General features: G+C 36.6%; 3 long non-coding RNA genes across 6 annotated transcripts; 1 reads left to right on the forward strand and 2 right to left on the reverse strand.

The window, feature by feature from the left end:
* Positions 1 to 4,048: 4,048 nt before the first annotated feature.
* Positions 4,049 to 5,924, reverse strand: LOC135781741 (uncharacterized). Its single transcript, XR_010545226.2, has 3 exons — positions 5,638 to 5,924; positions 4,482 to 4,620; positions 4,049 to 4,107 (listed from the first exon to the last, which is right to left on the reverse strand). It is a non-coding gene; the product is annotated as an uncharacterized lncRNA (long non-coding RNA).
* A 301-nt stretch (positions 5,925 to 6,225) lies between these two features.
* Positions 6,226 to 10,076, forward strand: LOC135781739 (uncharacterized). 4 transcript variants are annotated; one of them, XR_010545223.2, is made up of 8 exons: positions 6,226 to 6,403; positions 6,608 to 6,691; positions 6,787 to 6,875; positions 7,839 to 7,900; positions 8,090 to 8,123; positions 8,258 to 8,371; positions 8,453 to 8,574; positions 9,957 to 10,076. It is a non-coding gene; the product is annotated as an uncharacterized lncRNA (long non-coding RNA). The 4 variants fall into 4 exon arrangements; XR_010545224.2 differs by lacking the exon at positions 6,226 to 6,403 and adding an exon at positions 6,500 to 6,528; XR_010545225.2 differs by lacking the exon at positions 6,226 to 6,403 and adding an exon at positions 6,501 to 6,528 and having other exon boundaries at positions 6,639 to 6,691.
* Positions 10,077 to 11,264: 1,188 nt separating this feature from the next.
* LOC135781738 (uncharacterized) lies at positions 11,265 to 13,085 on the reverse strand. The gene is made up of 5 exons (XR_010545221.2): positions 12,776 to 13,085; positions 12,133 to 12,226; positions 11,903 to 12,034; positions 11,717 to 11,820; positions 11,265 to 11,606 (listed from the first exon to the last, which is right to left on the reverse strand). It is a non-coding gene; the product is annotated as an uncharacterized lncRNA (long non-coding RNA).
* Positions 13,086 to 14,042: the final 957 nt, after the last annotated feature.

Genomic DNA, 14,042 nt, shown 5'->3' on the forward strand with positions numbered 1-14,042 from the left:
GTACATACATGTTATTAAAACTTGAACTAATGCACTGTGAGTCTTATAAATTGCTTACATACCTCACCGATTTCTGCATGTCTGGAAAACACTCGGTTTAGTTCCTGTCTCCGCCTCCCAAAATGTCTAGTGTATTCGGATTGGTCAGATGACTACTCAACTGTTATTGGTCAACTGGGTTCGGCGTGTGTTTGAAAGGTTACGCCCCTGACTACGCGTGGGTTGACACAGATTCTGACTGAGAGTCACAGCCTCAGAGGCATCGTAAACAAGCGTTATATTTCTCTATAAACGATGGTGTCTGTACTGCCTTACCACTTCCCAGCAAACAGGGGACGTCCTCCGGACGTTGCGAACGTCCTCTTAGGTCCGCATAAGGTCCGCATTGTAACGTTCGCTGGCGGACCTTCCGGGGACGTCCGCATATGATCCGCTAAATAACGTTCGCTGGCGGACCTTCCGGGGACGTCCGCATATGGTCCGCTAAATAACGTTCGCTGGCGGACCTTCCGAGGACGTTAGCATATGGTCCGCTAGACAACGTTCACAGGCGGACCTTCCGGGGACGTGAAACCACTCAGTTTTAATATAAACCCATACTACACATTTAACCATAAGGCAGGGTTACCCTTTCATGCAGACATCAAAGTAAAAATGCTGTTTTTGCTATTACTTTACTAATGAAAATCGTAGTTTATAGTATCTAATATTATTTTATAATTATTATTATTTTTTTCTTAATTTTTAAACTAGTATGCTAAAACATGGCCTTTATATCAACCCTTTACTGATTTTATTACATAGATCCCATTAAAGCAACTTACAATTTTACAATAATTTTACATTTAACGTGAATAAAAAGATCTGGCACCATGTCTTTTTTAGTTAATGATTTTCCATACTATTCCTAAGACATAACTATTGTCAATAAATCGAAATCACAATGCACATATTCATGTAATAGTTAAAGAATCCACCATTGTGAAGTTACACATCACCTAATTAAATATAAATGAAGTGCAAGTACTTGTTTATTCTGATTAATATGATACGGTGTTGTGTGGTTCAAGCGTTGTCTTTCTCATATATGAAGCACTGCATGATATATAATTGTCACACAGCAAAAATCTATACAAATACATTATATCAAGGAAAAACAAACTTGAATCTACAACTACAGCTCAAATGTAAAACTTTTATTATTGCAAAGGATTCAAATGCAAGCAAAGCAATGCAAACAGAAATGCAGAATGACATTCACTCAATCTGTTGCAAGCAATGACTTTCAAACAGCAAGTGTTAAAGAGGCCAAACACGCGGAACACAAGTCCAACGCTGAAAATTCTGGAAAAGAACAATTGAAAAAAGATACAGGTAAGACATACATCCTCATATAAACTTGAACTATATCTCAAATTCTACACCCATCATTTAAACTGTCAGAAAGTGTTGATTAGACTGCAAAATAAGGTGTACTTTGTAATTTCATAATTTTCCTTTTTTTCTATTATTTTTCTTTTTTCTATACGGTTTCTTACTAAAATGTCTTTAGTGTTGCCAGCTCTCGTGAGACAAAAAAGCAACCGCAGCTTCAAAAACAAGCCCAATATTATTATATTGTTTACTGTCAACAAATGAGCTCAAAACATTGTAACCTTCAACCCCTCTGAAATTACACATTTTTAAGTTTAGTATTAAATTGCAAAGATAACACTTTACAATAAGCTTGTATTTGTTAGCATTTGCCACCATGAACTAACAATAAACAATACTTCTACAATATTTATTAATCTTAGTTCATGTTAATTTCAGCATTTGGTAAACCATATTTCAAAGTTATATCTGTTACAGGTGTATTATATTTTGTTGTGGCATCTAGCAGTGAAATTGCGAATAGCAATCAACCTAAATTTCGAAGCGCAATGTGATTCTATGGTAGCTGCCACAGGACAAAAATGTCATTGTCACTCTGAAGCCCATGTTATAGTTGTGCGTAAGGTCTACACCGTAGGTTATCCATAGCCTGAGCGTAGCCTGATTTTTAACAGCGTGTCAGTTCTACGTGGACCACAAGCGCTGTTATTGGTTCACTAGAACCCCTCCCATCAGGTAAAAAACTGCGTCATAGCCATTTCCATTTGCGACGGTGAGAACAAAAATAGGTTGAGGAATGACTTAACTCAAACTGCTGCAATGAGTCGCTGTTTATTTACTTCGATCACTGCTGGTCAGTGGCGCTCGTGACTCCTCATTCGAGGGGCGCTAATTCAAAATAAGTGTTCGGAGTATCATGTGTGTGGTCCCCTTTTCCAAAATATGTGTCCTGCGTGTCGAGAGATCCTATGTGCATCACATATTTTGTCAAAATAAGTGCCTGCTGCACATGCGTCAAAACCGTTTATGATAAAAGAGACGCTCACATTCACAAAATACACACAAGACACTCCCTTAACACTCTCTGATTACACATGGGATTATGCGAGTATCTGGCAAAAGCGAGCGTCTCTTTTATCATAAACCCTTTAGACGCATCTGCAGCAGGCACTTGATCTCTCATAGCGCAGAACACATATTTTGAAAAAAGGAACCACACACATGACAAGCTACATACATGTTGTGATGAACTTTGCATCGAGCGCCCTCAAAAAAAGAAGTCACCGGCCGCCACTGCTGCTGGTCTTCTCAAAACATACGCAACAATCTGCTGTTTCTTCATTTGTGAGTTAAACTGACCAAGCTGCTTCTGTGGTTACATGCGTGGATACTGCCTATCAGCGGTCTACATGTATGTTTGCTATATTGAGCCCTTGAGACAACGTATGGACGAAACACGCTCTGTAGAACAGTTTGTCCATTTAGGGCTACTGTAGAAACATGATGGTGACTTTCATGTATGCTGGCCCGCAGTGTATGGACATAAAAACGGCTCACTTAAATGTATGTCTTCATCTGTAAAAGATAAAAATCTCCATATCTCATTAAATGTGAATAAATATCAAGATCAAAATGCCGTGTTAACACTGCAAGAAAGAATTAAAACGTTTTAGGTTTTGGTGTATCAGATAAATTTGCTTACCTAAATCATTCAAGCCAGGAAGTAGGACACTTTTGGCGCTTTTCCATTGCATAGTATGACCCAGTTCAGCACAGCTCACTTTTGGGGAAGGGGTAATGGGTTTCGGATGCGAAGCCATGTGCAAAGTTACAAAAATGCAGAGCACACCACCGCGCCCATGTCTGGATGGCAGTTTTGTAACTTTGCGCATGGCTCCGCATTCAAAACGCACCAAAAGTATAGGCGTAAATGTTCTGTCAGCGGAGTACAGGTACTGATGACACGGGTGTTTGTATAGAACCTGTCATGTGAGAGAGGTAGTGGAAAATCTACTTGTGGCTGTCAATTTTGATTTTGTGGCTGCATTCCATTAATATGCTCTGTTGCTCCATGTTGTGTGTGTGTGTGTGTTTGTATCACATTTACGATGATGTTACGGCAGTAGAGAGGACGCAACTTTAACAATAAGGCTATAATCAGGGGTGCACATAACTTTTTTTGTCCTGGTTCTCAAAGAAGTACCTGGAGATGTTACTTGGTACTCACACTATTCATAGCACAGACATCCTACATGCTGACATCATCACTTTTCTCCTGACTACTCTCTTCGCCATATCGCTTTTGTTTAAACATGGTAGACAATGATGTACATAAAATAACCCTGGTTATTGTTTTTTACTTATCTAATCTTTATAAATAACTACTAGCCTAACTCATATAAATGTATACTTGTACTAGCAAGCTGTCTGAAGCATTGAGATGCGGATCACTGCTAACAACACACATTAATTATCTTACCACTGATGCACGAAGAAATCTCTTATGTCAAAGTAAATTAGCTAACTATGTAACAAAATTCCAGCAACGTTGGTACACTAGAATTGTTTCTATTTGAGCATACGCACCAGTTATGTGCACCCCTGCCTATAATCTCACCCACTCTGAAGCGATACTAAACTGTACTGGAAAAGCAACGAAAGCGAGCTAAGCTGCATCGTGCCGAGCCAAGTTGTACCCTACATTGGAAAAGCGCCATATCATGACATCGGACCCTGGAACACAGAAAAGCATGAGACAGTAAAAAGCATCAGATGTTAGGTTGTGTTTGAATGCTTCCTATGAACAATTTCCCCCTGAACTATGCATGTAAATTAAATTAAACTACCTATTCTTTCTTTCCCCTTCTTAAACATCCTTTAAAACCATAGCCAAAAAACTCAAGATCTTAGCTTGTTATTAACAATATCCTTATTTGTTCCAACAACTATAACTATATAACTTGCTATACAAGTTAATTATACAAATATAACTCATTAATAATCTTATTAACAAATATTACCAAATTCAATTATTTTAGCCAGGAAAACTTAAATGTCACTACATTGAAATGTCATATATGGTTATAAAAGTATATATTTTGACTCACATCTCAATATGGTGGCCTCCAGGTCTTCATTCTTGATGGGATTCAGAAACTGTGAACTGTCTTCACAGACAAATAATACAAAGTCAGCCTAAGAGTGTGGAGTAAACAGCATCAAGCCTTTCTTTAATAAGGAACTCATCTACAAAAAACAAACAAATACTTGTTATACTTTTATGAATTGTCAAGTTGTACAACACACAGCAATTAAGATTAAGACAAACAAAAAAAATCACTGATATTATTAATTCCATTGTTGTGTCTAATAGATAGAAACAACTTGTGTTGTAAAAGGAAAGATGACAGCCAGATGACGTCAAAGTATCGCGAGAGCGAGGCGAAATTTGATTTCTTGAATCCTTCTCGCGGTACTCTGACGTCATCCGGCTGTCAGTCTTGCGGCGCCGCATGAAGTCAAATAAGCCTCCTGACTGCGTGCGAGAACATTTTGAATTATCTGGCACGAGGCATCACACGTCAAACTTCAACTGACACAACGGTCTCGGTGAAGGGAATAAGCAAAAGCTCCTTTAAATTTCGTCATTTTTTATACACATCCCGTTTATTTTGTAGTTAATTGTTAGATAAGTAAGTAATTTCGTCAAGTTTTCGTTACAGAGTAAGATTTCGTTATCATCGTTACCATATACAGTATTTATATTGGTTCAAGAGCGCAGTTTGATAACTCATTCAAGAAGGTTTGTAGCCATATTTAAGTTACTCGCTTACTTTGTTTAAGTGTTAGAGTAAATGTATATGGTTTTAAAGTAGTATTAATATAAGTAACTGCGCCTCAATCCGAAGGCTAACCACTGGAAGTAGCATTTGTAACTTAGGCTGTATACCTTTTACGTCATCAAGACTGTCATATTTAAGAATATTAACAATTATAAAGTTAACTATTATTCTCAGTTAATCGTAAATTGTTGTAATATGCTTATGACTTGCGAATGTAATGTTTATTTAACTGAAATAAACCAGGCTTGATGACGTATGCAGCCTGCATATTCGACCTCCGGAGGATGTAGCCTTCCGTTTGAGAACAAGTTGAGCGTGCGCGAGATTCTGCCGAATTGATTCTTCAATAATGGCAAAGCAAAAAGTAACTGTCGTGATGATAACCCACATTTTAAGGTTTAAATTAAAACTCCTACCTTACCTTTCCAGGGGGTTCAGTTCCTGCAGTCTTCCAGCAATACTGGCGCGTATGACGATGCGGACACGAACTGCACACTACAGTATACCGCCGCCTACTGTACTGTAGTAAAATAACGTGTAGGATTGAATACTGTGGCAAACGCAGTAAAAAAAGCCATTTAATTCATTGTAAAAACAATGGGCATGCCAGTTTAAGTAACTTGTGGGCTAAATCACCAAAATAAGTTTGTAGATGTGGTTCAATTATTTTTAAAATGTGTAGCATAATGGACCAGCCTGAATGTATGTAGCCTATAAATATATTGACTTTATTTTTAAACCTTTATTTGGTGGTATATGGTTAAACCTTTTTAATGGTAGCAATAGGCTTTATACCCAGCTGCACTACTTCCTGAACTTCAGCCAGCTCCTTGTTTCCTGTCTGCCATTATTGGACAAACTGATTAATCCAGGTGTGCCTGACCTCAGTAGTCACAACAACAATAATCAGACAGACCTGGATTTATCAGTTTGTCCAATAATGGCAGACAGGAAACAATGGGCTGGCTGAAGTTCAGGAAGTAGTGCAGCTGGGCATAAAGCCTATTAAATAAAAATCTTAAATTGAATCAAATCTCTTATAATAATACATAAAAGCTCTGGGAGGGTTGGGGGTACATCTGGGTAACATTTTAACATTTAATATATTTTGATGTGTGTGTATATATATTAACTTTCTTTATTTTGTTTTCTCAGCCTTTAAACATCTAAACATGTCCTCCAAAAAGGTAAGTTCAGCAGATCAGCTTATCTTATTCTGTAATATTGATACTGGTTTGAGAAAAACTAAGATTAAACAACGTACATGTTTCTAGGAAAAAGGGAAAACACTGGAAAACAATTTCAGCCTAAGGTTTGAGATGGCTAACTGTGTACATTGCCTTTGTGTACTGCAAGCTGAACTTACAGATTTATATGGACTTTACTTACAGGTTTCCTGTGCTGTTTTGCTCCATTTTACAGAACAAAATAAGGCTGAGGTAGCACCATCCTTGTGGTTAGAGTGAAAGAATGTGGTAAGATTTGGTTAATGTTTTATAAAATACAAATGATAAACATGAAGGTCAGCTACATATAAAAAATAATCAAACATGCTTGTTTCCATCTGAAGGGTATTGAGACCAAAATAAATAATGTGCCATTCTGGACAAACAGCTGTGGACAATACAAGCAGTCAGAGTAGCCCATTTTCTCACACAGGTAAAGTATGCAAAGTAATACCAAACTTCTTTTTAACCTTAACAAATACTGGCAATCCAAATATACAATGTTTATGTGAGGTACTGTGCAAATGTCTTAGGCACAATGCTACCATTAGATTTGTTATTTTTGCAATTGTATAGTGATCATATATAATTATTTCTCAGTCTCTTTATTAGAATACAACCAGAAAATACAGGAAATGTGTATGTAGTAATAAAAACAATATACCGGTAAACGTATAAGCTGAGGTGTCAAGTGTTTAGGGTAAACTCTCCTTCCACTTGAGCAATAGCAGGCAACTGCAGGATCTCTTAAACCTAAATGAAATTAAATCCTAATTTCTAATTCTAATCGAATGACTTCAGGACTTCAGTCTCCTCAAAAAAGCTCAAGATGTGTTTAGTGCCAAGAGAGGTCACACTAAATACTGACTGATGTCTGAAGAAGACATTTAGTTCTGAAAATGGATTTGTTTTTAATTTTGTGTACATTTTTCCTGTATTTACAGTTGGTATCTTAATAAAAAGAGTGAAAAATAAATATGGATGGACATTAAAACTTTGCTAAAACAACAAAGCTGGTGATAGCGTCCCAAGACTTTTGCACAGTAATGTATATTGACCAAGAGTTGTAATGATCAAAACAAATGCATGTCGTCTATTATTTTCTTTAAATGGGACAGTAAATTATCTGAAAGTGAAATCATTATTGAAGGTGATATCATTGTCACTGCATTCATTGTTACATGATTTTAAACAGTGGGAATCATTGTGTAAGTTTCTTAATAATATCAAATACTACTTTTTTGTCTTGTTGTTTCTAGACCTGAGGATAAGATTTCCAGTTTAAAAGTGAAGAAAATGAATCATTATTAACAGCAATTAGTAGTTTTTCAGCTGAGAAGCCAGGTGAAACTATAAGGACACTATGATTTACTTTCATATTATCATTCTTTTATAGATGAGGAGCAACCAGTAAGAAAAAGCAAAAAGATGTTTTGATGTTGCCTGAGGCACCTTATTGTGAGTACATTTTAATGCCATGTACAGTATTTGTAGTATAATGATGATTACTTGATTTATATTTATTAATTTAGCATATGCCTTAAGTGACTTACAAATGATAGAGCATTCAACATTTTACAACAGTTACTACAATACTTACATCATTAATTTTTAAATCTAATTAATTGTTTTTTATCACAAATGCAGCACATCAGTCAATTTCTTCCAATAATGAATCAAGGTACAGTATTTTGTTATTTTTTATCTTAAATTATTGATATTGATAGGCATTTTCTTCCACACAGACTTATTGTTCATTTAGTTTACTGGTGTAGTTAGTAATGTTATTAATGTTTCAAAACTCATTCTTGGAAGAAATCCTGGAGTGGAGAATCATTCTGAAAGTAGACCAAATACAGGACAACACCACAGCAGTGGTTGGAAAAATGCAGCAGACAATGAGCAAACCAAGCTGACTTTCAAAAGATGGTATGTGCCATAACACACGCAACATTACTAGTCACTGCTGACGTTTTACCCATGTTTATTACGGATTGTTTTTGTTTGTAGATTCGTTATCTGTTTCTTCAAAGGGGAGGCAGTTTGGGAGATGGGAAATAGGAGGATGCTACAGCTACACAGGGCGAATTTCAGCAGCTCAGTTTCACACTTGCAACTAACAATGAATTATAGTGAGTCTGTGTGAATCCCAAACATCTCAAAATTATTTTTGTATATATATTGTATGTAAATTGTAATGTTGTAAATAAGAATGTACATTGTAAATGTTAATAGCACATAAACATTAATAGCAATTAATAGTCTATTTTTAAAACAAAAATAATGTTTGATGCTTTGGATACATATAGTATCATATACTCTACATAGTATACTTCTAGATGCCTTTAACACAAAAACCTACAATAATATCAAAGATCAATGTATAAGACAACTTACATTATTTTATGTCATAGTAAACTATTTTTATACTCTGTGTGACCTATGCTCTCTCTGAGATGTGTATGTTCATTTTGTAGCTGGTCAGGGTAGAAGCATGCTACCATTAGATTAGTTGTTTTTGCAATTGTGTAGTGATCATATATAATTATTTCTCAGTGTCTTTATTAGAATACAACCAGCAAATACAGGAAATGTGTATGTGGTATTAAAAACAGTATAAAGTATAAGCTGAGGTGTCAAGTATTTAGGGTAAACTCCCCTTAATCTTGAGCAATAGCAGGCAACTGCAGGATCTCTTAAACCTAAATAAAATGAAATTCTAATTCTAATCATCAAATGACTTAAGGCTTTTTTGAGGAGAATGAAGTCCTGAAGATGTGTTTCTTGCCAAGAGAGGTCACACTAAATACTGACTGATGCCTGAAAAAGACATTTACTTCGGAAAATTGTTTTGTTTTTAATTGTGTGTAAATTTTTCCTGTATTTTCTGTTTGTATCTTAAAAAAAGAGTGAAAAATAAATATGGATGGACATTAAAACTTTGCTAAAACAACAAAGCTAATGATGGTGGCCTTAGACTTTTGCACAGTAATGTTTGTTACCCATTTTATGTGTAAATGCAAATCAATATGAATATGAATTCTCCCAGTATGGTTTCCGCTGGTCAGGCTGGTGTAGCAGGATTGTTTTAGAGGGACTTTTGCACAGTACTGTATGTCCACATTTACCCACCTTTACTTTGAGTGAACTGTAACAGCAACAATAATGCCATAAGCATGAAATACTAGGTAAAAGTGAGTTGTGCATGCTTTCTAGTTTTAGCACAGAATTCTGTCTCCCTTATCTTTTAAATGTTTGCTACAGATATTTTGCAAGACATTTTAAACATGTCGGGCGGTTTCCCAGACAGGGAAATCTTAAATACATCAGTGCCCTTTGTTTAACATCATAATGCACACAAGTAATGTTTTTAGTAAGGCATGTTTGTTAAAACTAGTTATATTTCATAATTAAACTGAGGCATAGTCCTGGTTTAAGCTAATCCTTGTCTGGGAAACCACCCCAATAAATAATAACTACTTATCTTTGAAATGTGTTCATTTCGTTGTTTTAGGTTAGAAGACAACGGAAATATTTGACATGGGAGTCCAGCAGACAGCCAGAGACACGCACACACACGGAGCTGAAGCGCGTTTGACTGAAGCGTACGGGAGATCAGGCACGCGCACGGAGCACAGGAAAATTACACCTGTTCAATTAAAATAAAAGAACTTTGTGGTAAACAATGTTTAGCGTGTCTGATTTCATTGGTTGTAATGAAATAAAACGATGTGCTGAGGACTTTAGGCGAACGTCCCCTAAAAGTCCCGAAAGTCCGCTGACCGTCCTGCAAACGTCCTTGTGAAAGTCCGGAGGACGTCTTCGCGGACGTCCGCTCGACGTAACAGGGGACCCTACACGATAACGTCCAGGGGACGTTCGCAGAGGACATTTAGGGGACGTCCAGGGGACCTTTTTTTGCTAGCTGGGTTCAAACTCGATCCAGAGAGTTCAGACGGCCGTTACGATGTAAACGATCTCCGTCAATGAACGCGATTGGATTTAACTTTTTTAGGTGTCCTTAGCTCTGCCAGAATGCTAAACGAAGACGAAAATGTGTTGCAAAGACATCCAAAAGGTAATTATAACGTACTACATTACTTTGCAAACTATATGGAAACACCAAATGTAGCACATAGAAGGTTTTATTTGAAATGATTATAAAACTATTTCACTTATTAACATTATTTTACTATAGTAAACTTTATTATAAAAGACCGCTTACATACTATATTACTGTGCAAACTATATGGAAACACCAAATGTAGCACATAGAAAGTATTTGTTGAAATGATTATAAAACTATTTCACTTATTAACATTATTTTACTATTGTAAACTTTATTATAAAAGACTGTTACATACTATATTACTGTGCAAACTATATGGAAACACCAAATGTAGCACAAAGAAAGTATTAATTAAAATGAATGTTCTACATTATTTCACTATGGTAAAGTTTATTATGAAAAACTGCTTACTTAAAAGTGCTATGTTTTTACTTATTAGGTTTTAAGGAGAATGCAACATGTTCCAGGGCCTCTTACCTGCGTGATTCATCATCCAGGTTTTGCACAAATTGTCTAAATCCCTACACACAGAACATTTATTGTACCGACTATAAGCCTTTGAGGTGAAGGACTAGAATAAGTTTTATTACATTTTTAAACCAATAACACTAAAGTATCATTATAGTAACAAAGTACCCAAAAGAACAAAAGATGCAACTTTAAAGAAAATATAATAGTCAGTCAAAAGTTTTTTTTTATTTATTACAAATATATATTTAAATGTTAAACAATATATAAATAAACATACTTTAGTAACCATATTGTGCTCTTGTTTCAAAAATTGTTCAATTCATTTCTTACAGCTATCTATTCAGATAAATGGCATATCAAAGCTTTGTCAGCTGGTGCTATCTAAGACGACACTATAAGGTTATCATCCTGTCGTGTGTTGTTCTCCAGATACGCTTGGAGCTTCCTGATCAGATCGGTCACAATTTTGGCTTTCGACGACCCCTGCACTGAAGATGGCATGCAATCACGTCCTCCTTTGAAGGTCTCTCAAACTGTGATGCCAGGTCCATTGGAATCGGGGTTTCCTTCAGCTTATCTTCAAATACCTCAGCAAACACAAGCCTGATCACATCATCCACATAACTGTACAAATATTGCAGTCAATAAATCTTTTGTTTTGATAATTTATTTCCCTGCTTCATACATTAAGTTTTTAATTACGAATGTATTTGAAATAAAACATTACTGCTTACGGTATGTCACTTGTGTGTTTTGGGAACATAGCCTTGTACTTTCCCTCTCCTGCTTTTGTTACGGCTTGGTGACATTGTAATGGATGGCTGCAAGGTACAAATACCTGTAAAATATAAACAAGCAATTAATTTATTGTAAAAGTAAATACTACTTTATTTAACACAGTTACTAAAATACTTAAATACCTGCACAGCATTCCAATAAATGAGAAAATCAATTTTTTTGCTGCAAATCTGAAATCTCAGGCTACGGACGGCAAAGGCATCCACTGATGATGGTGATGGAAACATTGTGAAACGATGCTACTGTCTGGGTTCCTATTATTATGCAGAGAAAAAAAACTTTGTCATCATCAGTTATACATTTAAGACTGGTAGTGGTTTCACTAGGTAAATACATAATATGTGTTAAACACCTTTGCTCCTCATATGCCAGTCTGACTCCTTGTACTGTGTGTAATGATGTTGCATGTTTGCATACAGTGTAGAAGGATGTGTCCAGCTGCGAATCTAGGATATAGACAAATAAAACAAACATGTATTCAGTCAAAAAGACATATTATAACAATAGAGTACAACGACTATAAATCGTTAGACTATTCATTAAAACGTAAATGTATTACATATTACATGGCCCAACATTAGCAACACACATTACGTGTTTACTTCGTTTCAAAATCTAAGAAAGCTTCAAGTAAATACAACAGTAAAATACATATAACTTTAAACAAATCATCTGTAACTTGTTACTTAGAGTTTCTTGAGTTTGATCATGAGAACAAATTTTACCGGTAACAGTTTAGCTGGCATTTGTATTTGTATTTATCTTAGCAACTTAGCAAGTTTGTAAACATGTCTAAACCAACATCGATAAAAAAAACGAAAGCCTGCATAATTCAACATACACGTGTGTAAATATGGTACGTTGTTTATGAAATACAGTATTACAACACAAAACAATTAGCTTGCAAGCTTAGCTCTACACGCACATTATGTTAATCTCCGGTTACCGGTTACGTAATGTACAGTAAAAGGCAAATAATAAACATGAATACTTACAGTCTGTGATCCAGAAGTGCACAGTAATCCAACTTTCAAGAGGAGACGTCGCGCAAATCCAGCTTCGGTTCATGAGAAGCAGTTATTGTGAAAACTCCGTGAACAACTTCTGACTGGATTTTTCCGGAACCGTATTAAACATGATGTCCTCTGTGGAAGTCCATAAAGTGCTATTTTGCCCTCGCATCTAAAGAGACAGCGTCTACTCGAGAGATTTAATCGCTTAAACAATGAAACAAGAGTTTGCAAACAGAGTAAAAGCAGGGACTCCCAACCTCCGCCATTTTAGCTCTCTTCTGACTCGGCGCTCCCCACTAGTGATGAGCGAGTCACCCGAAACTCGGATCATTTAACCCGATCCCTAAAATGACTCTAGAACCATGAGTCCTTAGTGACCATTAACCCGAGTCAGTTGAGTCCTCTCAGATTTTGCATTAAAAATGAGAAATTGTATCAAACACAAAGCTCTTCAAATGTTTACAACAGAATTACAACAAATAACTCTACATAAGCTGCCATAGGTTCTATAACTTGCAACAACGAGTTAATTTACATCACCAAATGTCGACTGGGGGTACCGAGTGAACCAAAAGCTGCTATTCCGGATCATTATTTCTTGCAGCTCCGAGTCCGAGTACAAAGGGATGCGTGCGCGCGACAATGAGTTGGTCGGCGGCTCGGGGATTCACACAGAGAGTGACTCAACTCATGGAGCTTGAATCCTGGGCTAGGAGAAACAAGCCTTGCTCGTGTTGTTAATCCACTGACTCATGTAGGCTAATCTGTTGAAATATTTGACTGGCACAATGTTTTGGGTAGAAGCTGCAAATGTTTAACATTTTTAAATACGAGGACTGCTGCAGCAGTGCTGCTGGAAAGATCCGCCACCGACGGATGTACACGGCTCCTCTTGTTGACTGAGTCACTCAGAGTGACGTGAGTGGTTCACTCACAGGACCCGTGCAGGAGCGGGCGAGCGGTTCTGTCTGGGACTCACTCACAAGATTAACCGAAGCCTATCGTGGATCTTTTAAGTCAATCTGAAACAGGACACGTTCCTCTCACGTCCAAGTCAACCAAGCCTGACATCTTCTAAATGTGGTGTTGATATATTTGTCGTTATGAAATGAAACTAAACACACCAAACTTTTACAATTATGTTATTGATAATGTTACCACGGGCATGCATGTTTTTTACGAGTTCCTCAGGTCACATAAGCCCTTTTTTGTGAGCAGAGGAGTCATAAACTCGTAGCTGCACGCGTGA

This window comes from Paramisgurnus dabryanus, chromosome 23, assembly GCF_030506205.2.
Source record: "Paramisgurnus dabryanus chromosome 23, PD_genome_1.1, whole genome shotgun sequence".
Classification (NCBI taxonomy): Eukaryota; Metazoa; Chordata; class Actinopteri; order Cypriniformes; family Cobitidae; genus Paramisgurnus; species Paramisgurnus dabryanus.